Source organism: Lissotriton vulgaris, chromosome 1_1 (assembly GCF_964263255.1).
Source record: "Lissotriton vulgaris chromosome 1_1, aLisVul1.2, whole genome shotgun sequence".
Lineage (NCBI taxonomy): Eukaryota > Metazoa > Chordata > Amphibia > Caudata > Salamandridae > Lissotriton > Lissotriton vulgaris.
The window spans coordinates 97265872-97272824 of record NC_141685.1 but is presented as its reverse complement, the minus strand read 5'-3'; positions in this window follow the sequence as shown (position 1 = coordinate 97272824).

Genomic DNA, 6953 nt, shown 5'->3' with positions numbered 1-6953 from the left:
TGCCTGAGATAGGAAAAAGAGAGTGTCCTCTGAAACTCCCGGCACTTGCCAACGTCGCCGGAAAGTCTCCACGCCATGAGGGACAACTGATTCTGAAGGACCAGCGGGTGGGGAAGACCCACCGGGTCCGCGAGAAGATCCGGGAACGTCGAAATTTGCACTGGCGCTGCACAGGTGAGACTCATTGCCACCGGGAACCACGCTTGTGCTTTCCAGCACGGTGAGACCAAGACCAATTCCGCTTTCTGCCTCCGAACCTGAGCCAGAACTCTCGGGATCATGATAAAAGGAGGAAACGCATACAGAATGCCCGTCGTCCACGATTGAAGGAAGGCGTCCGAGCTGATCGCCAAGGGATCCGGGCGCCAGCTGTAAAACTGGGGAAGTTGCCTGTTGAGCCGAGAGGCAAAAAGGTCTATCACACACGGACCCCATTTGTGGTTCAATGCCCCGAAGATCCGAGGGTGCAGTCTCCAATCGCTCGCATCTCTCAAGTATCGAGAGTTCCAATCCGCCGTCACGTTGGCAGACCCCGGAATATATTCCGCCGTCACCGAAATTTGATGGGCCAGGCAATAGTGCCAGAAATCCTTCGCTATCTCTGCCAGGAGGCGAGACCTGGTCCCTCCCAGGCGATTGATGTATCGCACCGCGGACACATTGTCCATGCGTAGGAGAATGCAGCATGACACTTTCTGAGGGGACAGGGTGCGAATCGCAAAGGAACCCGCCAGAAGTTCCAGGCAATTGATGTGGAGACTCAGCTCGTCGCTGGACCATCGACCCCCCGTCTCCACCGAGCCGCAACGGGCTCCCCAGCCCCAGCGGCTGGCATCCGACTCTATCACCACTTCCGGGGTGGCCGCGAAAATGGCTCTGCCATTCCACGCATCCATATGCTCTAACCACCAGTTCATCTCCGTACGAGCCTCTGGCGAAAGGGAAACGTGTTGAGCGTAAGTCAGACCTTTGCGCAAGTGCAAAGCCTTCAAACGCTGCAAGGCCCTGTAATGTAAAGGGCCCGGAAATATCGCCTGGATAGATGACGCTAGAAGTCCGACCAGACGCGCCAAAATCCTCAAGGAGATTGTCGGAGAGGCAAGCGCTCTCCTCAACTCCTTCCTGATAGCCACTCTCTTCTTGAGGGGCAAGAGTAGTTGAGCTTTCACAGAGTCGACCTGGAAACCCAGGAATTCCATCACCTGAGAAGGTTGCAAGATGGACTTCTGCAAATTCAGAAGGAAACCCAAGTCCTGAAGAAGTTGAATCGTCCAGGACAAATGGAGTGACACCATCTCCGGTGACCGACCTAAAATCAGTATGTCGTCGAGGTAAATAATGAGGCGAACGCCCCGTTCCCTCAAGTTCTGTACCACGGGTCTCATCAACTTGGTGAAACACCATGGGGCGGACGACAGCCCAAAGGGCATGGCCGAAAACTCGAACCACTGGTCGCGCCACTGAAACTGTAGAAAACGCCGGTGAGGGGGGTAAATGGACACCGCCAGATAGGCGTCTTTTAAGTCCAGGCGTACCATCCAATCTTGCTCTAGGAGGATGTCGCGTAGCAGGTGTATACCTTCCATTTTGAAGTGTCGATACACCACCCAGCCGTTGAATTCCCTGAGGTTCAACACTAGCCGATACCCCTGGTCCTTTTTGGGGACCACGAAGACAGTGCTCACGAAGCCCAGGTCGTGTGGAACGGCTTCCACAATCGCGCCCTTCTGGAGTAAGGAGCATATCTCTGCGTCGATGAAACTCTGCTCTGTCTGGGAAAAACGTAGGGCATTCGGTCTCCGCCGTTGGCTCGGGGAAGCATAGAACTCTATGTGAAATCCCTGTACTGTCTGCAACACCCAAGGGTCGCTCGTGAGCGTGCGCCACCTGTGGAGAAAAAGAGACAGTCTGCCTCCCACCATATGTTCTGACGGACACAAAAGTCGTACCTGAGTAGGAGTTGTCTCCAGAACCATTCTGCTGGCCACGATAGGATCCTCTCTGTCCTTTGCCCCTGCCTCCTCTATCACGGGAGGGGTAGAAGTTGGAGCGTCTGTTGCCTCTGCCTCTCTGATCTGCTCCACGTGAGGTCTGTGCATAACCTCGGCCGGACCCTCGACCTCGTGGGCGTCCGGCCCTATCAAAAACACCAGTGTGGAAAACCTTCTTTATATTTGATTGCGCCCGGTCCAGCGCGGAGAAGGTGGCAACGTACTTGCCCATTTCTCTAACAAATTTGTCTCCAAAAAGCATACCATTGGCGAGGGAACCAGGTTCGGTAGGGGCCATTTCCGCCAGCTGGGAGTCGATTCTCATAAGAAAGGAGCGTCTCCGCTCCGTAGACAGGGCCACATTTGCGTTCCCTAAAAAGCACATGGCACGTTGTGCCCATTCAAGGATCTCCGACACATCCAGGGGCACCTTCCTATCCTTTGCCTTGACAGCTGCGTCCAGAATCTTTGTGAGGGGTCCAGCTACGTCCAACATTTTGTCCTGACACCCTCGCCAGGCCCTATCTAATCCGTTTTTCGGATCTTTCGCAAACTTTCTCATAAAGGCCGCCATTGTGGGGTCCAAGTCCGGTGTATCTGCCACCTTCCCTGTCAAGGATGGCCTGGGACATTCAGATCTGAGCGTGGCCCTGACACTATTGTCGAAACCCTGTCGCAGGTTACTACCCACATAGTGTGCCACCTCCGGGCACGGCACCCATTCCGTGGACCTAGGGTGTACAATGTTGTTTGGATCAAACAGAAGATTCTTCGGCGCCTGACTATCATCAGCCTTATAGGCGGTGTGTTTCACCTTCTTCGATCTCTTCCTGGGCATCACCGAGTCCACCTCAGATTCAGAAGTGACAGGTGGGGACGGGGACGAATCCCCAGACGTATCCATAACCATTGAGCCATGATCCTTCATCACATTCCTGGCCATCTGTGCTAACACCTGGGCCGAGGCTTGAGGAGAGGTATCACTCTGCCGGGCTGACTTAAACTTCCTCTTGCCATATTTCTGAAGGGTGTGAGTAAAAGGCTTGAGAGCCTTGATCAATGCCTTATTCACTGACCCTTGGACATGGGTATCCAGAGCCTCAACCAAATTTTCCTCCAATTGTTCTTCCTGTGGCTCATACTCATCGTATTCATTATATTCTGCCCATTGGGAATCCTCCTCGGCGTAGTACGCCATAGCTTTAAAGCAGGGAGGTGTGGAGGAACTCAACAGGGGGGAGCAGCCCAGGGGTGCCTCAAATACACACACACACACACTGTAGTCCGAAAGAATCACCACTCTGAGGCTGAGATTGAGGTGGAAGGAGACCCCTTTGTGCACACAAAGCTCCCCTAGAGCAAGGCTCTAATCCGGACACGCTCCGGTAGGCGTTCTGTGAGACCAGGATTTATGCAGCCTTGAAAGACGCGCGATGTGCGAGGAGCCGGTATCACTGAAAATGAAAATCGGCTCCTCGCGCATGCGCGCCGCGTGTGGGGCCGAACTCGACTGCCTCCTGAGCGCGAGAGACTCGCGTCTGTCTCCTCCTGCTCCACCGCCCCCTACCGAGCGAACCACGCGCACCGCCGACTCGCGCCTAAACCAACACAACAACGCGCGGCAAATCCCTCAACCGGCAATTAAGCAACGGGAAAAAAAAGACCGGCAAGGAAGCCGAAGCCTTAGCACACATCGGCAATAGGATATAAAGATGTTGGGATCAAGACCATAACGTATGAAAACACAGCAATAAATGCGAAGGCATAAAGAACACATTAAGCATAATAAAGTCAAGGGCACGATAACGCGCCGGTAAGAACCACCGCCCTTAAAACAATTAACCACCAATAAGTAGAAAACGTAAAGGGCACTTAACTCGCTGCTGCAGCAGCAAAGAAAGAGGAGGTCGTATTGATAAACATGGACAGTTATACAGTGGACTTGATAGTGATTGGTGCATACTGTTGGAGGGGGTTGTCCTTCCGGGGTCATGCCAGTTTAAAGTTTTTATTGGCTGCTGTTTATGTCAGTAAAGTGAAGAGAAGCATAATCGGAGCCTCCGTGGACTGACATAGAATTACCTTCATCTTTCGACCTTCACAGACCCGCCTCCCAAGACACCAGATCTGCCCCCCCCCCCACTCCCCCCCCCCCAGCCCCAGGGAGAGGAGAGAACCTGGACAAATCTGCGCAGGTCTCTGCTCAGGTAGGAGATTGTCTGCACCTTCTGCTGTGTTTGTAGAAATAGACTTAATAATCCTGGAGGGATTCTCTGCAGGTTTGCTATGTGTGACATTTTCATAATTGTAGTGTAATTGTGAGTGACATTTCCATAGCTGCCAAGGTTTCAGATTGCTATGTGTGACACTTTCATAATTTCAGTGTAATTATGAGTGACATTTCAATGACTATGAGTGACACTTTCTCGCGAGCAAAATCAAGCAATGAAGATGAGGGAAACACATAAATATCAGAAATGACAGCCATTTGAGCAATGAGAAACTCTAAGAAGATCTTAAAACCACTCCAAAGCACCAGAAATGGAAGCACAATAACCAGAGATAGACTGCGTGACTGCAGTTCTCAGTAACGGGGGGGGGGGGGGTGCTGCTCAGAAGTGAATCTTATAGATCTGATCATTCATGACTGTGCAATAGCCTAAAAAGCAAAGTTTATAGCATAGCATATTCACAGTGCTTTCTGTAGCAGACTGGGACCCCATAGCACTATAACACAGTTGTCACTGTTTACCACTGTGCCAACCAGTACTGTATTATGTTTCTATCTGGTTAGGCACAAAACGTTTGCAGCGATTGCATTGAAGTTGAGCAGCGCCATATCATACTTCATTGTATATTGACAGCTTGGCTTTTGGACTCTGGCGCAGACAGAAATCACCACACATCATTTACACACATACATAATATTCATTCTTACTGTGAAACAAGTTAACCCCCAGCATTTTGGAAGAATAACATGCCTCTTGTGTAAACTATCTGGAGTATTTGCACTGACCTAATACATAGCTGTCAAATTTTGTGTGACATAGCCATATATTGAGTCTTCTGACATGTTACATATAAATGTCTTAAGTGTAGCACTTTTAGTGGTGCATGAATGCCCATGTTGTGGTATGAAAACTGCCTCAAAACTGCCCAATGTTCCTAAAGTGCCTAAACAAGATCACCGACCTGCTTTCTTTTACCAACAGGGTCATGTGGCAGATATATTTGGCATCATAATAACCAATAAAATATATGTTTGGGAGCATGACTATAGTTTAATAAAGTTGAATGTGAAGTCTAGTATACATTTCAGTTAAAACAAATGGTTTGTTAAGCCATAACAGTTAATCAATGACAATGCGTGGTAATCTCAGAGAGCAGCCACCAAAAAAACTCGGAATCCCTGTGCCACTTTCATGAAAGCAACATCTGGTCCATCACCACGGATAACCTGTAACAGGTTACAACATACGTATTTTAAAATGGTGATGATTAACATGGAAAACGAAATCTGAAAGTTTCTTTTAAGAATACACGCATTTGCCAGTTTCAAGAGAAAACTATCCAACGGTGGCGCTGTACAGAAGGTTAATGATGGATCATGTATAGTGGCTTTAGTAAAACTGTGTCAAGTGAACGTTTAGCCAGCACAGCGAAATCATGTTACATCAGCCCACCGGTCTGAGAAAACTGTTGTGCCGTAAATGTTGTGTGTGTCTGCGTGTCACTGACTGCCCACCTTATGTGCAAGTCTGTGTGTGGCTGCAAGTGTAGGTGTGACTCTTGTGTGCGTGGAACTTGTAGGAGGTCGCAAGGGAAGCCGAGCACAGATTTGCAAGTTAGTTTATTAGCACAATAACTCTTCTTTTATGCCCCTCACTGACTCCAGGGCTAGGCATACTCTTATTTGAAATGAATTCAGGGGAGGACAGCTCGAGAACAGCTGCATTTAATGATTTCACGCGATGCTGGCCTGCTCCCCTCTCTCTGTGGTGACTGGCCGACCGCATGATCAGGATGCCTCTGACCCTGCCAGCTCATCTTCACAGAAGTAAGACTACAACTTCGCAACACATGACTACAACGTACAGTGGCGGCTGCCTGACCATTTATTACCTACTTGTTCTATCTCTCTGTCTCACTGTCACACAGCCGGCAGTGAGCCGCACGGCTCGGGTCTCCAGACTCTCCCGCAATCATCTGGAGGATCACGATGCCTGATGCGCGGGCCCTTTGCTGAGACTGTCTTCGGGGGCGCTACTCAGTCCCACACCGGTCTGTGCCCTCAGAAAGAGGGCACTTCAGTGCTCTGCGTCACTGGGTGCATTTTAAAATAAGCAAAACCCTTCATGTGTACTGCTTTTCACCTTACTCTGCAGGCGGGGCCTAAACAAATAAGAATGCTTCTTCTGCAGCTTTGGGTGTCACTGGTACACAGGCCTTACAATTTCATTAAAATCTCAGAATACAGCCCATGGGTTCATTAAGTATCTGGTCTAAGTTTATAAGTACTTGTCACAATGTGCCTAATCTAGAATAATTTCGGACCTTACCTCTACACTTCGTATTAAATTCTGCAAAAATGCATTTAGAAAGCGCGTTGGATGTTAGCTCACGCAAAAGAACGCATGGAGGAGGAAAGTGCCTTGTTTGAATGAGACAGTTGGAGAGCACCATTTATGGCACCACGAGTAAAAGATAAATTCATCGCCCATCGGTTGCCATGCTAAGATAAACAACGTGCAAACAGAGGCCTCCAGACGGTACAGAGTGTTCAGCTGTAGTTACTAGTGACAGTCACAGCGACTCACTGCAGGTGACTCAATGGATGATGTTTTCCGTTACGGTCTCGTCCCAGCCAACCACTTCGGCGGCCGAGCGGTAAATAATAATATTACATTTTATGCGCAGGCTGAGGGCCCGACCAGGTCACTTACTGCACTCACTGCCCAGCCA